The following is a 23,355-nucleotide window of genomic DNA, read 5'->3' as shown; positions in this document are numbered from 1 at the left end:
TGCGGATGCGTTGAGCAGGAAAGTTGCAGTGATGGCTCATTTGAGGATTCCGAGATATCTTCAGTATGAGATGCAGAGGTTTGATTTAGAGACATTTCCTCGAGGTAGAATTCCTCTGTTATCTACTTTGATGATTCAGTCTTCTCTTCTAGATCGTATTCGCAGTGGACAGTTAGCAGACGAAAAGTTGGCTAAGTGGAGGCAAAGAGATGAAGCCAAGGACAATATCATGTACACAATTAGAGACGACATTGTGAGATATCAAGACAGAATGTGGGTTCTTAGCGACGATTCGATTCGAGAGGATATTTTATCTGAGGCCCATATGTCATCGTACTCTATTCATCCGGGGAGTAAGAAAATGTACAAAGATTTGCAGTTATTATATTGGTGGCCCGGAATGAAGAGGGATATCAGACGTTTTGTATCCGAGTGTCTGACATGTCAACTAGTGAAAGCGGAGCATCAGAGACCAGCAGGCATTCTTAAGCCTCTTTCTATTCCTGAGTGGAAGTGGGAGAATATTACGATGGACTTCGTTGTCGGCTTGCCGAAGTCAGTCAGAGGGTTGAATGCTATATGGGTGATTGTTGATCGTCTTACGAAATCAGCCCATTTCTTCTATTAAGACGACTTTCTTCATGATCCAGTATGCAGAGTTATATATCCGGGAGATCGTCAGACTTCATGATATTCCTGTTTCTATAGTGTCTGACCGAGATCCTAGATTTACTTCATTATTTTGGAAGAGTTTGCATTCAGCTATGGGTACGAAGTTGTTGTTTAGCACGAATTTCCACCCACAGACAGATGGTCAGTCCGAGAGAGTTATCCAGATTTTGGAGGATCTTCTCCGTGCATGTGTTCTTGATTTCTCCGGGAGTTGGGAATCAAAGTTGCCATTGGTGGAGTTTACCTATAACAACAGTTTTCAGTCGTCTATAGGGATGGCTCTATAGGAAGCACTGTACGGTCGTAAGTGTAGATCTCCTATTCATTGGGATGAAGTAGGGGAGATATCAGAGTTGGGTCCGGAGATTGTGCAGCAGGCCGCCGATGTAGTAGTCGAGATTCGTGACAGGATGAGGACTGCTCATAGCGGACAGAAGAGTTATGCGGATCAGAGGAGGAGAGATCTAGAATTTGCTGTTGGTGACCATGTTTTCGTGAAGATAGCACCAATGAAAGGCGTCGTGCGGTTCGGAAAGAAAGGAAAGCTCACGGAGTCCGAGATTCATTGGATCATTTGAGATCTTCGCTCTTCCGCGGAATCTGACCGGAGTACACAACGTGTTCCACGTCCCTATATTGAGAAATTATATGGCGAATCCATCGCATGTCTTGAATTTTGAGCCGTTGCAGCTCATCTCCGAACTTGTCTTATAAGGAAAGACCAGTGCAAAGTTTAGACAGACATGAGAAAAAGCTTCGGAACAAAATGGTCAAGCTAGTGAAAGTCAAATGGCTCAATCATTCGGAAGAAGAAGCTACGTGGGAACCTGAGCCAGAAATGAGGAGTCGTTATCCCGAGTTATTCGGTAAGTTTTAATTTCGGGGACGAAATTACTTTAAGGGGATAAGACAAATATTCATAAATTTAATTTAAGTCAAGAAATAATTTAATTTGAAGAAAAATAATGTTTTAGGATTTATTAAATTAATGAGAGTCAAATTAGTAAATAAATTCTATTAGGTTCAATATTTAGTTAAAGTTTAAGTAAAATGTGTAAACAATTGGGGATGAACTAATATAGGATAAATATATTCAAGAAATTAAACATAGCATTTAAAAATTTAAATTGAGGTCAAGTATGCCATGCAAAAGTTCTAAGCAAGATGCTAAACTAAATTAATTTGTTAATGCTTTAAAATAAATATAATGAAGGTTTAAAATCTTAAACAATTAAAATGCAAGGTTTAAATGAAAATATACAATGCAAATTAATAATAATGACCAACATTTAAAATATTTCAAAGATTGATAACTCTCCATTCAAACTATCTCTAATTACACTTCATAGTGTATTCATGTCCTATTCTAATTCTCTAATTAGTAGGAAATTTAAATGCAATAAAGCACCTCATTTCTCCCCAACTAATTACCTAGCAAATGAATGAGACCATGCAGCAAAGAAATGAGAAAAACCAACGGCAATAAGGAGTGAAGGAGAAGCAATTCAAACCCATTCAAATTTACCACTAAATGTTTTTTTTATAGTGCATTCATTTCCCACTTTTAAACTCCATAATTAGGGGTAATACATGCATCATAATTCTCTTTGAAGCTCTTCAACCCCTTTATGCTAGCAAATAAACATGAATAACAACAAGAATAAGAACAGGTAATCGGCAGCAAGAAGAATCAAAAGCATTTCAAAATCCATTCCACTTCTTGACTTGTAACTCTCAAACTAAATGCATATTATAGCACCTTTAACATCTCATTTATCATTCACCTTCATCATCTACACTTCCTATACCCCCTACCTTCAAAATACATCAGCAAAACAGCAGCTAGGAATCGTGCACAACAGCAGTAACACAAGGAAGAAAACTCAACTCCGTTTCGCCGCTCGTATTAGTCGTTTTGATTTGTTTTCTTTAAAACAAATTCCAGGCATGTATATATTATTTATTTGCTCTTCAATCAAGCCATATTAGATATTTGAAACCATTATATATTCATGATATAAGCAACAATTCGAAATTTGACAGCAAACATTCTGAAAATTTAACACAGCCTTCTCGGCCCTAGGTGTTCTGCCTTACAAGTGAGTTGTTTTGATGAATCTAGGTGGTTGCTTCGGTCCAGGCACACAGAGCTGCTTCTAGGCATGATTTAGAGTGTCTTAGAAAGTTATTGGGTCATTGGTTTCCATCCATGCACACACAAATGCAGAAATGACAACAACTTTTTATTTGAGTGCAGAATGAGACACGGTTTCTGCCATTGAGTTGTTTAAGTGGAGTGTTCGAACCTTAGCTGTCCTAGGGTCTGTAGCCATGGTTAGAACCCTCCCTTAACATGTCTAGGGTGTGACCAAATCGGTATTTACAAGCTTGGTTCAAGGAGCCATTAGATTTTTACATCAACTATGCAAGAGTCATTCGATTTTTCCCTTTTCAGATTCTGTGTGAGTGTGATTTCGATTTTTGTGTGTTGGATGAATTGTGGTTGGCTCCTAGCTTGTGGCCATGGTTCATACAACTCTCCATCATGTCTAAATCGAGTCATGATCGCTCAAATGGCCATTGGAACGATACAAGACAACAAAACAATGCAATACATCATACTATACAGAAATTGGCTCTCTCGGTTTTGAGTTGTGATTGTCCTAGGTGTTAGCTCGGTTTGTGCCTGGCTTTTAGCCCTTAGCCATGGTCCAAGCCATGCCTTAGGATGTTGGAAAGAGTCCTTGGACGGTGGTTCAAGCCCATAGTCATTTATTTCAGGATTTTCACCACAAACAAGTAAACTGCTAATGCTGCACTTTTCCAGCAGCTTTGAGCTTCGGTTTTGGTGCTTGTTTGAGTTCTTGGTTGGCTTTTAGCCCATGGCCTTGGACTGGACAGTACTTTAATGAGTTAGGAAGGTCATGTTTTTGACCGTTTGTGATTTGGTCGAGTTTAGAGGTCATACGAGAATTTACGGTGAAAGGTGCCAAAATGACTCTTTTATGTTTTTGGATTCCTTTCACCTATTTTCGTGTTTTGCAGTTCTTATGCATATCTTTCAGTATGTTTGGGGTATTTTTAATCATGGTTAAACGTCGGTTTAATGTTGGTTCGGGTTGATACAATACCATGATTGAAAATCAAGTGGTTGGTCCTGATCGTCTCGTTTTTAGTTCTATTGTCAAGTTTAATTCAAGATAATATTATTTGCATGTGTCACATATTTTAGAATTAAGTCGCAGCAAGCTTGGGAGCGATACAATTCATCCGGTAAAAATAAGTTTATAATTAGATTACGTGCATAAAAATATAAAATGTTTATTTTTGAGATATATGTTATATGTCTTGTGGCCACCTTATGCTTATGGGTTTGGAAGTCGGTAGGCGCAACCGAGGACCTCTCCACCCGGTGACTTACGACCGGTTTACGATTATGTATGGGTACGGAAATCCAGTCCAAGGGCTGTGGTGATCTCTACCGCCCAGTACACTGTGGTTTAGTCTGATCAGACGCTTACGTTATGTTATGGGCCACTAGCTTAGAAACATTATCTCTATCAGAAAATTATGATATGATATGACAGAACTCTATTGAGCAAAGATTTTACGTATGATTTTCAGATATGCACGTAGTTATAATTATTCATGATACGTTTATCACCGCACGCTTTATGATATGATATTTTTAAGTTGCATGCGAATTTACGGTATATTTATTTGTTATTCACGATATATACATGTGGAGTCTTTAGACTCACTAGACTTGATTGTTGTAGATATTGATGAGACCGAGACCGCGGGCAGAGACCAGTGAGCGATCTTGGGACAGCAGTAGTAAACCCGAGGACCTCATGTTTTATTTTATGCACCTGTTATCTTTCAAACTCGATTTTATATGTTGGATTATTTTTAAATTGTTGTTTGAAATATTACGTTGACTTCCGCTGTTATTTTTAAATTTTAAATTATTTACATTTTATTTTATAAATGAGGCAAGTTTATTTATTTATTTAGAAAAATTTTAATAATTCCGCAAAATTATGAATACGAAATACGAGCCTTTACAGTGTTTCTATACACGATTAAACTAAACTCCTCGACCACAAATTCTAGTCTAACTTCCTCGATGTAGAAGAGAAACAAAAGTAATACGAAGGCCTAAAGCCAAGGAGAGACTGAAAAGAAATTTGGAAATCAACCAAAACAAAACTCATCAAAAGGAAAAGGATTTCTGCACGGCGGACAGATAACCAACAATTTGATTCGATAAAGTTATGTTCTACAAGAAACAGAAAAGTCATTTGGAATAAAACTAAATACCCAAAATCAAAGTAGAAAGATACAGCATAGAAAAAGGATTAAATTTTAGGAAAATGCAGCAATGATTGCCAACAAGCAAGACCCTTTAGGGAATATGATAGATAGTAGTTCATGATACAAGAAACGTCAGTTGGGTTTAAATGCTCTAGCACTTGTGCATCAATTTGATTTCCTAAACCAAAGTTCGTCAAGTGGCGAGGATAAATCATGGAGAAAAGTATCATCATGGCGCCAAATATCACCATATTCAATCAACAAGTGAGGTATTGATAACTTAAAGGGCGTAAAGTATGGGTGGTGAAGAGACAAATGAAAGAGCTGTGAGGACAGGCAGACTAAAGCAAATTATTTCTGATTGTCAAGGAAAATTTGTAGTCCACTTCGTTTTTTCAATATAGCTTATGGCTTGACGGTAATGATATCATTCGGTACTCGGTAGGGATCTTAATTGTGGGGAGGCAAGTAGAAACAGGTTATCAACCTGGCAATCCAATTTTGTAGGAGGCAATTGACTAAAAAAAGTAGCTTTCAGTACCTCAAAATAACTTTAGGCAAGTCTTTAAAAGCTGATATGTTCCCTTGTTCTGAAACGTTTTTGCGTACTTCTCTTGCCTCCTCCCTAGAAAGAGAATCAACAGCCAGCCAACATACTTCATGAAACACAAAAATATCTACTAAGCTCAAAATGCTATACTATTGAGCAATATTTGTCATGCACCATTTTATGCATTAATACTTTGTGTGACCAGTACATTACCACCAAATCACTGTCTTGGATGAAAAAAAAATCCGTCATTTGCAGATACACAAGTGTAAACATGGAATTTAAGTGATTCAAACAGAAGTTCCAGAGAAGACAGTCTCATTGCCCCTTGGTCATTGAATTTTTGAAATTGGCCTTCGGATAGTTTTATCTTAATTGCCTAGATTACATATTAGACGTTCTTTCTAAAGCAGAAGGGAATAAAATGACTTTGAAGAAATAAATTAATTGAGCTATCAGAAGCGACCATATCTAATAATGAGAAAAGAATAAACTTTGGTGGTGACAAAACTGTTATAACATGAAATTGACTACTCTAAAAAATGGGTATGAAAACTATCAAGAGTCAACAGAAAAAGGGCTTGATCACTCACATGTTGCCGGCATAATAAACATGTTTGGATGATGACTGATTGTCAAGAGAATGCAACATACCATTAAGTCTTTCAATTTTCTGCATCCAAAAAGTTAAATTTCAGAATAAAGAACCTGCATGACAGCTATCTCGAGAATCCGAGACCCAAAAAACCAGAAACACTAAAATAAAACCTTTTTTTCAATTTGAAGTTTCTGCAAAATATATCCAATGTCTTGGGTCTTCATCAACATCAGCTCTTCGTTAGTGTACTTGTTAGCCTGGCTCCTTTACAAAATCCACATTCAACAACTAATATTCAAATTACACTCAAATAAATATCCTCAAAAGAGAACAGATAACCTCATAAAAATAAAATTTTCCAGCTTACTCAGGTTTATGGACTCCGCCAACAGTTTTTGTTTTAATCATCTTGAAGTAAAATTCATCTGGGTTCCTCAATGCTGCTTTTTCCTTAAGTTTCTGTTATAAACACGCAGAAGCGACTTACCATAAAATAAGAACTCGCCAAATTTCGTTCATAAAATGCTACCAAAACCAACAAGACGCAGGGTAGTAGAAATTACCAGTAAAGTCTGCTCCTTCTGGTGATAGGCTCGTGCACGAATGACATAATCTTTATGTTTTTCGAGCAGCCCAAATTTCCTTCTCAAATGCCTGATACACACAACAAATCATCAATTGAGTGAACCGGAAATATACGTCAAAATATTTCAAAACGGGCAATAAAGAAATTAATGGCCCCAAAAAATAATCACACTTACGGCTGAGCGCGCTCCTTGTGAGCTTTTCTTGGAATAGCATTCCTCAAAGAAGACATCTTTATGCTAGCAAAAAAAATTCACAGAACTTTAAAATCAATTTACGCATTTCAGAAAGGCAAAAACCACTACAGAAAACATAAAGGGCTAACAAAAATCTTGAGTTGAAATAATTTAACCGTGAAACAGCGAAGATTATCGGTACAGAAAAAAAACAACGGATTTCTTTCGTATTTACACCAAATTCAAAATAATTATTAAGCACAGAAGATTCGCCTGTGGAATGCGGTGAAGGCTTAGGGTTTAAAAGACACCAATGCATAGAATCTTGATTTGTTGAAAAGTATTTTATATTGTGGAAAAAAAATTATTCTAAATCAACTAAAATTCAATCATGCAAATTGGCTTCCGGATTGAGTGCAAAAACTTATGTGAGACGATATCAAGAATCGTATTTTGTGAGATGGATCTCTTATTTGGATCTTCCATGAAAAATATTACTTTTTATGCTAAGAGTATCATTTTTTATTGTTAATATCGATAGGGTTGACCCGTCTCACAGATAAAGATTCGTGAGACCGTCTCAAGAGAGACTTACTCCTGATTGAGTATACAAATACACACACAACACACAAAATTATGATATCACAGAAATAAGAAAAACAAAATCTTGATATTATATTAAAAAATTTAGAAATAATTTTTATATGATTTTCTTATAATTAACTAGAATAATTACTTAAATATGGTAGCATTTTATTATTTCAAATTTATGAAATTGTTAGAGATGATATCATATTTTAAAAAATTAATTTGGTTTATAAACATAAAGAAATATTTATTAGCATATGATAATTATAGACGAACGACAAATTTTATAAAAATAGGCTTTGGCGATATTTTTTATTAAACAAAATAAAATATTTTATCATTTGTTTGAGCTGATTTTTGTTACATAAAAATTAGATAATGACATTAAATTTAATTACTTCAGGTCTCTTAATGTTTAATAATACTAATATCATTGTGCATGCAATTATTGGATTAGAGATTCATTAATTTTTAGATTAAACTATGAAGATTGATATTGAAAATATTAATGATTCTTTAGTTATAGTTTGGAATTATTATTTAGATAATGAAAAGGGTAAGACGACGGTTTCGCGATCCGTCACCAGAGGTTACGTCGCATTCTAGAAGCGACGGGAGTTGAGCGTCGGTTCTTTGGAAGAAGATCGTCGCTATTTTTGCGACGGTTTTAAGAAATCGTCGTTAATATTAAGCGACGGTTTATACAAAACCATCGTTAATATTAACGTCGGTTTTAAAAACCCGTCGCTATATTTAACATGATTTCGTAAAATCCGTCGCTATATTTAGCAAAGATTTCGTAAAATCCGTCGCCATATTTATCGGCGGTTTTTTTAAAAAACCGCCGTTTAAGAAGCGACGATGTTTATCAATAAAATCTATACAAAATAACTACTATGCAAAAATTAAAATTATATATTAAATTTTCTGTAAAAAAAAAAGAACTTTAAACCTGATTTACGCGAAGATATGCAGTTTCACGTAACGCTGGAAAATCGCACCGACGAGGAAATCTACGAAATAAATAGGAAAAAATGTTAGTACAAAATAAAAAAAATCGAAACTTCTAAAAATTTGATAGAGTTTCGCTACTACCTGAGATAGATGAAAAATCGTTCAAGGAAATGTTCGCGAACCTCGGTATATAAAGAATCATAGCGACAGTTTTTCACAAACGGTCGCTATATAGCGACGGGTTCCATTAAAACTGTCGCTATATAGCGACGAGTTTATCTTAAACCGTCGCTAAATAGCGACAGTTTGGCATATACCGTCGCCGATCTAGATCGGCGACGGTATTTTCATAACTGTTGCGGATCTAGATCGGCGACGGTTGATGGATAACTGTCGCTATTATTGCGACAGTTAGCTTGAACCGTCGCTATATATAGAATCATAGCGACGGTTTATGCCCAAACAGTCGCATTCTAGCGACAGGTTTTTCATAAACCGTCGCTATATTGCGACTGATTTTGATAAACCGTTGCTATAGTAGCGACGGTTTGGCAAATACCGTGGCCGATTAAGATCGGCGACGGTTTGTTAATAACCGTCGCGGATCTAGAAGGATTACTTATCAAACTAACGACCGAGGCACACGCGTTGCGTGTGACATGAATATATTGAGCTAATATATTAAAATTCATGATATTACAACAACATGATACCGAAATATTTTGTACGTGAATCATGAAAAGCAATTGATTGCGAAACTTAAATAAATCTGCCAAACTCAATTTGTTACCTTACATGATATAAGTTTTGATCATAAAAATAATATTATTTTAAAGTCGTAAGTGAAATAACGATAAACTTCAACGTAAAAAAAGTAAACAAATAGTCAAATGATTTTTCAAAAGATATCATAATGTCATCGAACTAAAATTTATTGAATTTAAAACCTCAAATTTGTCTCCTAAATTCAGCTAACAAATTGAACAAAAACAATTAAAATTGTATTTATCTTTACACATTGTATGCATAAGTAAAACTCTATCTGTTCTAGTGTATTAATAGTTATGCTTGAGGTAATCTAACGAAGAACCTCAAATAACACTTTCTATTCCTATTTCGTGGAGCAACACAACCACCTATCTTGTAGAGTTTAACACAACCAAAGGAAAAAAAAGAATAATTTTTATACACTAAACATGAGGAAAAAGATTTGAAAATTGTAGTTTGAAATTTTATTTCTTGAAGAAATTACAGAATAAAGAAATATGTAAGGCAAACACCTACTCTAAAGTCCATTATTACCTAATAAAAGATTTCAAATGCATTGATCCGGAGTTCTCTTTTGGTTATTGTGAAAACTTATCAATCTTCCATGTATACTTTCCATATAACTCCGAAGGTTTTGGTCCTGGAGCGTAAGACAATAACAATAACAAACTCATGACAACGAAAAATATATCACATGTGACATTAGGATAAATACTTGAAGCGTACTACAATGCAAAAAAAATTTCTGACTTATTACACATAATTGCACCTCACAAAAAAGCCATCTTGACCCAGGTATGCTAAGTGTTAGGATCGGTTATTGGCTAGTTAGTGTTTAGAAGGGGGGGTTGAATAAACTACTAATAGGAATTTAAATGTTTTTCGAAAAAGATAGTTCAGTTTTCTTACGAACTGAACTTAGTATCCTGTCAGTCAATATCAACCAGTTAAACTGAATAAGCAGTTGCGGAAAATAAACTGATTGATAGATAGAATATCTAACTGAAACTGAAAAGCTGAAATAAAGATAACACGGTATGTTTATGGATGTTCGGAGAATTGAATAACTCCTACGTCACCCCTTCTATCTCAAGGATAGGATATTTACTAAAAGACTTTGATCGAGTACAATGCTTGTACAGACCCACTTCAGTTAGGACTTATCTACTGCCTGAACTGAAACTCTTAGTATAATACAATGATCTCTGTAAGTAACTGAACTTAGCACTTAGTCGAATTTTCAGTATTTCACAGTGCTAAATTGCTCAATGTGTAGCCTTGATTGCTACGAGTAAATCTGATATGAGTGAGCAGTGATTTTGACAGAGTAATGGCAACTTTAAGATTGAACAATAGCGTCACTTGTCAACTGCTCTTTAATCATATTTATAGACTTCTCTTCCAACGGTAATTTTGAATTCTCGTATCCGTTGATTGCCACTTTATTATTTCTTGGACAATATTCTTGGATGCCGCTTCATCATTTATTATAAGTCGGCGTATAGATTCTTGATAACCGAAACACATTGTTCTATGCAGTGCGGCTTTCCACATTCAGTTGTTGTCTGATATGTCTTTTTGTCTGCTTGGATGAATTTTCCCGAGGTGTCTTCAGTCGTGAAGCTTTAATATATACGGCTGAATGTTTTACTGATTAGTTCTCAACTGAACTATTTATGTCAACTGATTTTAGTTGATTGTTCAGCTGCCGAATATGCTTTCATGTTTTAGTCGATTGGTTTATATTTTGTCAAACTCCAGAATTCAGTTTCCAACAATTTCCCCCTTTATGGTGTTTGACAAAACCAAGAGATTTAACTCGGCTCTTTGTTGATAATAGATTATGCAACTGAATCATAAGATAATAGAGTTCCTTGTAGATAATATAAATTCTGAGAGAATAACATCAGTTGGAGAAAGTAACATCAGTTAATAATGATCTGATTCATTCGGATAATTCTTTAGCTGTTTTCCCCCTTTTTGTCAAATACCTCCATTTTGTCCGTTAGCTTTTGAACGTGAAGGGAGAGAACTTTGACATCTGTTGTGATGCTTGAAGCAATAGTGTTGAAGGAAATCTGTAGTAACTCCATTTGCTTTGAGACAAAGGTTTCCAGTCGCTGAAATCTTTGACTGTTTATACTTTGATCTGTAGATAAGGAATCAAGTAACCCCTGCTTTGTTTGATCCATAGTTGTGACAAGGGAGTCCATTTGGACTCTAAGAGCATGCAGTTTTTCTAAGTTGGACTCATTTAGATGATCCAACTTTAGAGTATGAGAAAGTTGCATGTTCTGAATTTTAGAGATGGCAGAGATCATTTGCTCCATATTATTGTGTAAATGCTGAACTTCTTCCAGAATAAGATCAATATCTGAAACATTTTGAGGAGGAGATTGGTAGGATGATCCTGGTTCTTTGGTGATGTGTTCAGAAACGACTAGTGTGTGATCAGTTGAGACTGGATCATCAACATTTGGAATTGAAACTTCAGTTTCAATTATTTCTCCTTGAACTGTAAGTGGAGGAGGTGAATTTTGTTCAGCAGAATAACTGGTTTGAAGAATAACAGATGGGGAAGAATTTAGCACCGGTTCTTGTAGCGGAGGATCTTGACAAGTATGAAGGTTTTCTGTTGAAATATTCATGTCAGCAGATGAAGCTTGCTGAATTGAGTCTTCTGCAGAGATATGAGCCTCTTCATCAGTTTGATCAACTGGATGATCAACTTTGTCATTTGTGGATTTACTCAAATGAGAATCCTGAACAATTACTGAAATGACCTCGTCGATGTGAGCAAAAGAAAGCTCAGCTTCTGTGTATAGTTGTTGTTCAGTTGGAGATGACTGAAGCTTTTCTATAACTGGTATGTCAGTTGTAACAAGGGCCAGTGCAGACGATGGTTGCTGCTGTTCAGTGAGTGATTCGTCATCTTCGTTTTCATCATCAGTTACTGATTTTCCTTGATGAATAACTAATTCCTGATCCATTTCCCAAAATTTTATCTGAGATAACAACCCAACCAGATCAGAATCTAGTTGAGTGATTACTGCTTGATCAGCATAGGCAGTTGGATTTGTGGGAATATAGTTGTTCTTCAATTTGCTGATAATTTGAGCCAACTTCTTTGCTCGCACTTGATCAAATAAGTAGTTTTTTCTTTCCATATCCAGAGTAATGGAGGCTGCTTTCACTGTCTTCAGAACATAATCTTCCAGTTTAATAAATTTATTCAGTTGAGATTTGTTCTTCAGTTTCTTGGAAAAAATTTCAGTTCGGTAGGCCTTCCAATCATCATAAACCTGAATCTTTGAAGCTGCAAAATCATTAACCTTTGCCCAAATAAGATCAATGTGGGTCTGAATCGAATTCGTTGGTCGGGATTTTTCAATCATCTTCCCTTTTCCTTTGTCAGAACTCATGAGGTGTGGAATTTCTAATCCAGTTCGAGTTGAGTCCACCACTTCTATAAACTTGATGCCTTTCGGGCGTGCGGGTGCAACACCAATTGGTCGAGGTATTTGAGTCAAGGGAGCTTTGGCCCTGACTGATTCCCTCTTTTTGCTAGCTGAATCATCCGGTGGAATGATGTTCAAGGGAACAGCTTCAATTGGTTGCTGACTCTTTGTAGTCATTGACTGATCAGCAGCAATGGTGACTTCAGCAACTGACCTCACTCTTTGAGTTCTTGTTCTCTTGACAATCTTAGGTGATGGGGTTTTCTCAGAATCAGTTGTACTCAGAATCAATTTTCTTTTAGTGACCTTCCGTGGAGGTAGGTTTTTGACTTTTTTTTCTGATTTTGTAGTTGCCTGATCAATCCCAATCTCCTTCTTGATCTTGACGAATTTGGCAGGAGAAATATCCATGGTGATTTTTGGTGGCATGGTATTCTTTGCATTGAACACTTTGAATTTCGATAATCTTTCAGAATCAGCATCCACTAAACCTCTTATTTTCAAAAGATAACTGATTTGTACGGCAAAACCTTTGGATTGTTTTGATGACAAAAACATATTCTTCAGTATGTTGAAGATGAGCCGTTTCCAGTTGAATTTTTGATCAGTCATAATAACAGTAATAGCTTGAAACTTTTCCAATGTAAGGGCAGCAAATGATCCTGCTTTTGCTAAGAGCCCTTTAGCAATTATATCGGCAAGCAACTGAATTTCATGTTTCAGTTCCTTTTTAGGATCGGAAACTTTAATTTTCCGTCCATCAGCAGATAAAAGAATTTGCATTTCATCAATATCAGACGTTTTGACATCCGAAAGTTGTGCAAGTCCATCGCAAGGTAAAGAGAATAATTCCCCAAAAGAATCTTCAGATATAGTCAGCGACTGATTATTGATAGTAGAATTTATGATACCTTCTGAATCAACTTCGCCAGAGGAATAGAAATCTTGAAGTTCTTTTGAATATATATCCTGCGATGATTGTCCCAGAAATTTTCTTAGACCAGCATCTTCCAGTTTTTGAAATACCTTTTTGACCTCTTCATCTCCGAAGGATAAAACGGATCCAAAATTGATTGTCATAGCATTAAGCATGTAAGCGGGAATCTGATTCGTCATTTCGTACTGGGTAATCTGCTGAAAGAAAAATTTAGAGAAGATATGTGTTCTTTCTTTCGTCAGTTTGTGAGTAGAACTGAAATGAGGCGGGCATTTGTATATATGTTTGTGACTATTCAAATTTTGGGACACGTGTCAGTCCGAAGTAATTTGTATTTTCCAAAATAATGTACGCGTGCCACGTGTGTGCAATTTTGAGTGATTAAAAACATGTACACGTTGTAAACTAAAAATTCATCATGATTGAGCAGATAGTCACGTCACATGATTTGGAATATAATCGGTTTAATTTATTAACTTTGATGAGAAGGTTAGTAGAATTTTCAACTGAACGATCAGTTAGGGAAAACTGAGTCCGTTCAGTTAAGAATTCACTAACAACTGTCTTCTCAGTTAATCTCTTAAACCATCATTCCCCCTAAATAAATGCATTAAATAAAAGTGACGGCAATAGACAGTAATAAATAAAGACGATTTGACATATCAATCGTCGCAGAGAGAAGTGTCCTTTCGTCTTCCTTGTTCTGGCCTATAAATTAGACTAAAAATTAGTCACAAGTATCAGCAGAAAACCTTTTAAAAGATAATGGCAGGAGCAAGTAGTTCAAGGATCGTTTCAGTTTCTCTTGAGGAGCAAAAAACTGCAATAGAAGACGAGGTCTTCTATGCTTGTCTTCCCTACTGGGAAGAGTTACAGGAGCTAGAGCTCCTGTACAACTCAGGAAGGGTCACCACCTTTAGGCGGATGGCCCAGTTAAGAGAAGTGCGAAAGCACTTAAAAATTTCTGCTGAGGTGGATGCCTTTAAGGAGGGCCACCTTTATGAATTGATGCTGCGTAAGGAGTTGGAAACTCTCAACGGCATCGCATCTTCTCATAGTTTCAGCAAGACTTCATCCTCAGCACTAGCTGTTTGGATGAACATGTGGATAAGTAGTGTGCAAGAAACTTATGATCATGTAATCTTGTCCAATATTTATGGATAAATGAAATATTTATTTTGATTAATGTATCTTTTTATTTTGTTTTTGTGCACAATGATCTGGTATGAGATATAATCGCTTAAACGCTAACTGATATCAGTTGTGACAAACTGGTAAAGAATTTATTTTAATAATTTGATTATAAAATTTAAGCTAATGCAAGTTATTTACTCACTAATAACTTAAAGTCATTGGTAAATAGGAAAGACATATTTAATGACTCGAAACGCTTCGGCTTCTTTACTTTTCCTATAAATAGTAATCACAATGTGATATATTATCAGTAAAGCTTTCAATATGTCTGATTCTGATACGGGCAGTAGCACTCATGTTCATGTGACTGAACAGTCAGCCCATCGTTTAGCTGAGATTAAAATAAAGATGGAGAAATATGTCTATCACAAGGTGTTGACTACCTGGGAGAAGATTCAAGATTTGAAGAATGTAAGTGACAATGGTGTCATTCCTACTCGTGCTCAGGAAAGGAGAGCACAAAAATTTCTTGCTCGTTTTGAGGTTAGCCATGTTAGAGAGTTGGTAGAAGATAAGTGTCTTTTAGAGGCACTGCTTTGGAAGGAGTGGCATGTTGTTGATAAGATTTCGAAGTCTAGGGCATTTGCCAGAGTTCGAATCTATGAGTTGAATGATTGGGTTAGAGAATGGTTGGATACAGTTGGTTCTATGATTTCTGATGTAAAATGGGAACGTTGGTACTCTTAATAAAATATTATTCTTAATTTGTTGTGTTCTTATTTTCTGTATTTAATTCTGTTATAGAAGATATATCAATTAAACCAAGAATATTTCGAAAATAAGAAAACTTAGCCTCTGGTAGCGGTTTTGTGAAGATGTCTGCTGCTTGTTGTTCAGTTGAAACATACTCCAATCTGATGTTCTTCTTCAGTGCATGATCCCTGATGAAGTGATGTCTGACATCTATGTGCTTGGTTCTGGAATGAAGAACTGGATTATATGTTATAGCGATTGTACTTGTATTGTCACAAAATATCGGTGACTCCTTTGCATCGACCCCATAATCTTTCAATTGTTGCTGAATCCAAAGCAGTTGTGCGCAGCAGCTTCCAGCAGCAAGATATTCTGCTTCTGTTGTGGAAGTTGCTATGGATGTTTGCTTCTTACTGAACCAAGAGATCAGTCTGTCTCCTAGAAACTGACATGATCCACTTGTGCTTTTCCGATCAAGCTTGCATCCTGCATAATCTGCATCCGAATAGCCAACTAAATTGAAAGATGAGTCTTTTGAATACCATAAACCAACATTTTCTGTGCCTTTAATATATCTCAAAATACGTTTGGCCGCAGAAAAATGTGATTGCTTGGGGTTAGCTTGAAATCTTGCACATATACATACAGCAAACATAATATCAGGGCGACTAGCAGTTAGGTACAATAAAGAACCTATTAATCCTCTGTATAGTGTCGTTTCAACTGATATTCCCCCTTGATCAGTGTCTAATTTAATTGATGAACTCATTGGAGTGCTTGCTGCTGAACAAGATTCCATGCCAAATTTTCTCAGCAATTCCTTGGTATATTTGGTTTGACTAATAAATGTTCCTGAATCCAGTTGCTTCACTTGCAAACCAAGAAAAAATGTCAGCTCACCCATCATGCTCATCTCGAACTTTTCCTGCATCATCTTAGCAAATTTCTTGCATAATTTGGGGTTAGTTGACCCAAATATAATATCATCAACGTAAATTTGAACAAGTAAGATATGATCATTTTTCGAGAATTTAAACAAAGTTTTATCAACTGATCCAACAGTAAAATCATGATCAGTTAGGAATTTGGAAAGAGTGTCATACCAAGCCCGTGGGGCTTGTTTGAGACCATATAATGCTTTATTCAAATGATAAACGTGATTAGGAAAATTATGATTGATAAAACCTGGCGGTTGCTCAACGTAAACTTCTTCTTGCAATTGGCCATTTAAGAATGCACTTTTCACATCCATTTGATAGACTTTAAAGTTCTGAAAAGATGCATAAGCAAGAAATATTCTTATTGCCTCCAGTCTTGCAACTGGTGCAAATGTCTCATCATAATCGATCCCTTCTTCTTGTCTATAGCCTTGTGCTACGAGCCTGGCTTTGTTACGCACAACTGAACCGTCTTCGTTCAGTTTGTTCCTGTATACCCACTTTGTACCTATAACAGTTTTAGAAATTGGTCTTGGAACTAAGTTCCAGACATTGTTATGAACAAACTGATTTAGCTCTTCTTGCATTGCATTGATCCAATTAGGATCAGCAAGAGCTTCGTCAGTTTTCTTTGGTTCTAATTGAGATACAAAAGCTGAATGAATAAATAGATTTAGCATCTGATTTCTGGTTCTTACTGGATCAGATGGGTTACCTATTACCAGTTCTGGAGGGTGTGATTTCTTCCATCTATATTCAGCATTTGTTGCTTCACAGCCAGCAGATTCTTCGTTGGGTAACTGAATGTTCTCAGTTTCATTTGGAACTGATTCAGCTGATAATTGATTTCCATTAGTTTGCTCCATGAGCTGATTGTCAAGATTTGCTTCTAATTCAGCTGGTTGATCCAATATCTCAGGTTCAGGTGTATGAAAGATATTCTGATTATTATGATTTTCGTCTGAGTCATCATTTTCCAGGCTGATATCTGTAAAACGGTCAGCTAGCTCAACTTGATCAGTTGGCTTATCAATTAGTGCAGTTTCATCAAACTCAACATGTGCGGATTCTTCAACATTCAAAGTTTTCTTATTAAATACTCTGTAAGCTATGCTAACTGAAGAATATCCAAGGAATATTCCTTCTGCTGATTTGACATCGAATACTTTTAGATAATTTTTACCATTGTTGTGAATGAAACATCTACAGCCAAATATTTTGAAGTAGGTGATTACGCTTTTTCTTCCATGCCAGATCTCATATGGTGTTTTCATGTGATTTTTGTTAATCATCGATCTGTTCTGAGTGTAGCATGCAGTGTTTACTGCTTCTGCCCAAAATCTTTGAGAAATACCTGAATCAGCAAGCATTGTTCTAGCAGCTTCCTTAAGAGTCCGATTCCTTCTCTCAGCTACACCATTTTGCTGAGGTGTTCTTGCTGCTGAGAGCTCATGCTTGATTCCGGCATTTTCTAAAAAATTTGAAAGTGTTTGATTGATGAATTCAGTTCCTCGATCAGTTCTGATTCGATCAATCCCAACTGATTTTTCATTTAAAAGTCTTTTGAAAAGTTTAATCAGTTGTGCAGCAGTATGGTCTTTGGATTTGAGAAATATAACCCAAGTAAATCTTGAAAAGTCATCTACGATCACTAAGGTGTATTTCATTCCCCCTAAGCTCATGACTGGTATTGGACCAAAGAGATCCATGTGCAATAGTTCTAAGCATCGGGATGAAGATTTACAGCCTTTGTTTTTAAAAGAGGATCGAACTTGTTTTCCATACTGACATGCTGAACAAAGTTTTTCTTTTGAAAAATTTATTTTGGGCAATCCAGTTACAAGTTCATGCTTACTCAGATAGGCAAGAGATTTAAAATTTAAGTGATTTAATCGTTTATGCCATAACCAGTTTTGAGATGATTTAGATGCAATAAAGCATACTGGTGTATAAGGTTGATCGTTCCAACTGACTTTGTAAGTGTTTCCACACCTTTTGCCAGTTAGAATAATCTCTTCAGTTGTGTTTTTGACTGAACAAGAATGTTTGTCAAACTGAACTGAGAATCCATTATCGCATAACTGACTAATGCTTATCAGATTATACTTAAGATTTTCGACTAATAAAATGTCATTAATGATGAAATTACCATGGATAAGCTTACCCTTACCCACGGTTTTACCTTTGGAGTTATCCCCAAAGCTGATGTTTGGACCATTGTATTTGATCAGTTGAGACAATAAGTTTGGATCTCCTGTCATGTGTCGAGAGCATCCACTGTCCAGGTACCATATTGATCCAATGCTTGTTCCTGTTGTCTGCAATTAAACACAAAATAAGATTCTGGTACCCTTTTCTATTTGGGTCCATAGTTGATTAGTCCTTTTGGAATCCAGACTTGAATCAGTCTAACTGACTGCCCTGTTGCTGTGTTCCATATGGTTCTTCCCTGTCTATGTGTGCTTGGTGTATATTGTGGGGATGATATTACATGTGTTATGTTCTTCTTCAACTGATTGTCCAGCCGATATCTTTTTTGAACCGGCTTACAGTTGTGATAGTTTGAATAGCTATATGAATATCTTCTGCTGAGATTTTTTGGTTGCTGATTCCATGAATCAGTCTTACTTTTTGGAGTATATCCAATTCCACATCTCATGCCTTTATTCATATTCTTAGATGGCTGTTCAATCGGTTTGCTCGACTCTTCTTGATTTTGTACCATAACTGATTTTACAAAGCGAATATATTTCCCTTTGTTCGTATCAAGTTTTGGTTGAGTATCTTGGGAAGACAAATCATCGTTGCTACAGAAACCTAAACCAGTTTTATCATCAACTGATTTCTGAGAATTTTGTATATTAGTTAGAACTTTTGATGATTTGTTCCAAGCTTGAATGAGCTCATTAAGCTTTGTATTTTCAAGCGACAATTTTTGAATCATTGATTTATTCCTGCTTCTTTCATCAGTTAGTTCAGCAATCTCCCTTCTCAGACTCAACATTTCAACTGATTCATCAGTTTTTGTTTTATTGTCTTTGGGATCATCTTGCTTTGCTCTGAGTTTTTCAAATGATGAAGCAAGCTTTTGATACTCATTGACCATGTCATGAAGAGTTGAAATGAGCTCTTCTCGTGTAAAATCAATAGAGCTAAAATCAAATACCTGCTCGCAGCTTGATTGATCTTCTATGTTATCTGCCATTAAGCATGTTACTTCTTCCTCATCACTTGAACTGCAAGAGCTTTCTGAATCTGACTCTTCACTGTCAGTTTCTGCCCATTTGGCTTTGCTGTCTTCAGCAAGAAGTACTTCATGTCTCTTTTTGTAAGGCTTCTTTTCGTCCTTAGATTTTCTTTTGTGCTCGTATATCTTCTTCTTTCTTTCAGTTGAGATTTGATTGTCCTTTTTGGGCTTTGGACAATTTGCAATAAAATGACCGGATTTGCCACAGTTGAAACATGCATTAGATTCCTCTTTGGAGTTATTTCTTTGATAGCTCTTCTGAAAATTTCCTTGGTTTTTCCTCATGAATCTTCCAAATTTCTTAATGAATAGAGACATTGCATCATTGCTCAGTTGATCAGCAGTTTTATCAACTGAACCAGTTGATTCATTTCTAACAGCAGTCAAGGCAGTGGTTGCTGCTGGAGTGGATGGTTCACCTTCTCGAGTTTGAAGTTCAAACTCATATGCTTTTAGATCTGCAAATAAATCATGAAGTTCAACTTTGTTAAGATCTTTGGATTCCCTCATTGCCATGGTTTTGACATCCCATTCTTTGGGAAGTCCTCTGATTACTTTCAACGCAACTTCTTTATTTGTATACACTTTTCCAAGTGCATTTAGTTCGTTGATAATACAGCTTGTTCTTTCATCATACTCATCCATTGTTTCACCAATCTTCATTCTGATGTTATCGAACTTCTGCACAGCAACTCAAAGTTTGTTTTCTTTAGTTTGATCATTTCCTTCGCAAAGCTGAATTAACTTTTCCCAAATTTCTTTGGCAGTTTTGCACATTTTGATCTTACTGAACGTTACTTTGTCCAGTGTTTTATATAGTATGTCTTTTGCAACGTTGTCCAGATTTGCTTTTCTCTTGTCCTCTGTAGTCCACTCATCGCGAGGCTTTTCAATTCTGTGAGGTGCCCCTTCAGTGATAGCCACAGCTGTGTTTGCTTTCAAAATTTTCATGGGTCCATCAGTTATGACGTACCACATGTCGTCGTCTTGTGCAGCTAGATGAGCCTGCATTCTAATTTTCCAATCATCAAAATCTTCCCTGGAGAACATTGGAATCTTATTGAATGAAGACATAATGATTAGATTGAGGATAGATAATCTTTGACAGAATATGCCTTGCTCTGATACCACTTGTTAGGATCGGTTATTGGCTAGTTAGTGTTTAGAAGGGGGGGTTGAATAAACACTAATAGGAATTTAAATGTTTTTCGAAAAAGATAGTTCAGTTTTCTTACGAACTGAACTTAGTATCCTGTCAGTCAATATCAACCAGTTAAACTGAATAAGCAGTTGCGGAAAATAAACTGATTGATAGATAGAATATCTAACTGAAACTGAAAAGCTGAAATAAAGATAACACGGTATGTTTATGGATGTTCGGAGAATTGAATAACTCCTACGTCACCCCTTCTATCTCAAGGATAGGATATTTACTAAAAGACTTTGATCGAGTACAATGCTTGTACAGACCCACTTCAGTTAGGACTTATCTACTGCCTGAACTGAAACTCTTAGTATAATACAATGATCTCTGTAAGTAACTGAACTTAGCACTTAGTCGAATTTTCAGTATTTCACAGTGCTAAATTGCTCAATGTGTAGCCTTGATTGCTACGAGTAAATCTGATATGAGTGAGCAGTGATTTTGACAGAGTAATGGCAAGTTTAAGATTGAACAATAGCGTTACTTGTCAACTGCTCTTTAATCATATTTATAGACTTCTCTTCCAACGGTAATTTTGAATTCTCGTATCCGTTGATTGCCACTTTATTATTTCTTGGACAATATTCTTGGATGCCGCTTCATCATTTATTATAAGTCGGCGTATAGATTCTTGATAACCGAAACACATTGTTCTATGCAGTGCGGCTTTCCACATTCAGTTGCTGTCTGATATGTCTTTTTGTCTGCTTGGATGAATTTTCCCGAGGTGTCTTCAGTCGTGAAGCTTTAATATATACGGCTGAATGTTTTACTGATTAGTTCTCAACTGAACTATTTATGTCAACTGATTTTAGTTGATTGTTCAGCTGCCGAATATGCTTTCATGTTTTAGTCGATTGGTTTATATTTTGTCAAACTCCAGAATTCAGTTTCCAACACTAAGTATAAAACAACACTTGATAATTAATACATGCAAACCTAGAGGTATTAACTCTCAATTTTATTTATAATAAAATAATATTTTCATATCTTAATCCAATGTTTCTTGTACATATCCTCTAACCTCCTTCAGATCATGTAATACCTACATCCACACATGACAATATCGAACTTCTAAATCTCAGAAAGGCATAAATCCCCATCCTCATTAGGAGAAAAGATAAGCAGATTATAACATGACTATCAAAACACATGCTCCGGATAGGAACTCGGAAGGATCATAACCAACAGAATTGGTGAAGGAAAAATATAAATTGAATCAATGATGTTTATTAAAACTGATTTGATATAATCAATGCCCACTAATACCAATGGAGAAAGAGATAAATCAATATCCACAATAATGAAATCCAACTGAACATGAGAAAGCTTGTAGCTCGAAAAGTTTAAGCGTCAAAACTGAAATTTTATTCATATTTGGGAGCCAGATCCTTTACTCTCCCCATATTATACAGTAATAAAAATAAGCATCATAATCATTCACACATTTTCCAAAAAGGATGCACAGGATTGAGCTAATGAAAAAAAATCAAAGTATATGACCTGCAGTTACATGTAAGAACCACCAAATCATCAAATCTGTCCATTGCTTTCAGAAACCTACTCCACAAAAAAAAAACAAAAAGGATGAGAGTGTCGAGACCACAAATAAAATCAATAAACATTGAATTTTTCCCAAATTAATCAAGTAGGTTTCTCACATAGCACTTGTAGTCCACGCCACATCTTGAACAATGTCTAAAGCAGCATGTAATATGAATTGGTGTAGATGAGCAGCATCCTCTTTCTCCAGATCTCAAAATTATCAGAATAAATCATATTGTGTGATGCCATAATGGTGAAAATGAATTTTTTTTTAAAAAAAAATCTAAAATTGATGGGGTATTGAAAAGAATCATACTTTGGGAACTGTACCAACCTCAGCTTCGTAAATGGGGATATCATTTTTGTTTACAATCATGAAGCACGCAGTACTTGCCATCAATTTCTTCCTCTTCTTCTTTGTCTTTTATGAATTTAGCTTCTCTGTAGTGTAAACATACTAATGAGTGGCCAGCAAACATGAGCATCGCGAGTAATTTTTATATAATTATGCCCTGATATATATAGACATCTCTAATTTGCTATTTTATAATAGTGGAGAATAATAGAATAAGCTTAGTTTCGTAACATAAATCCAACATTTACACATATATCTTAAATAATTTCAATTTTAAAAGATATAAAGCAACATAATAAATCATAGACGATAAACTTATTTAATGTTAAAAACAAACCAGATGAAGATGGGGGCGAGTAGATCTGATCCATTGAATTGAGTATGTCACTTCTACAAATAACTTGTTTGCAACCAGTATCATTCAGATTTTGAGAAAAAAACACAAAGTTAAAACCATCAAAAAAATTAAACTTAAACCAACAAATAGAAAATCATAAATAATCTGTTTGTCCATTAGACACTAACCAAATACTTTTTAAATTGATTCAATAAATATAGAAATTGTAATATCCATGC

At 35.7% G+C, this 23,355-nt stretch overlaps 1 protein-coding gene across 4 annotated transcripts in view; it reads right to left on the bottom strand.

Annotated features, from left to right (window-relative positions):
• LOC140803103 (uncharacterized) overlaps positions 1 to 23,207 on the bottom strand; it is a 59,034-nt gene extending 35,827 nt beyond the window's left edge. For all 4 annotated transcript variants that reach the window (XR_012111769.1, XR_012111768.1, XR_012111767.1 and 1 more), the window contains exon 1: positions 23,117 to 23,207. The gene's annotated coding sequence lies outside the window, so the exon portion shown is untranslated. The remainder of the gene's footprint in view (positions 1 to 23,116) is intronic.
• Positions 23,208 to 23,355: the final 148 nt, after the last annotated feature.

The sequence above is a fragment of the Primulina eburnea genome, chromosome 10 (genome assembly GCF_022965805.1).
Source record: "Primulina eburnea isolate SZY01 chromosome 10, ASM2296580v1, whole genome shotgun sequence".
Classification (NCBI taxonomy): Eukaryota; Viridiplantae; Streptophyta; class Magnoliopsida; order Lamiales; family Gesneriaceae; genus Primulina; species Primulina eburnea.
Note: the sequence above shows the minus strand (reverse complement) of the source record. Positions and strands in the feature narration are given on the sequence as shown.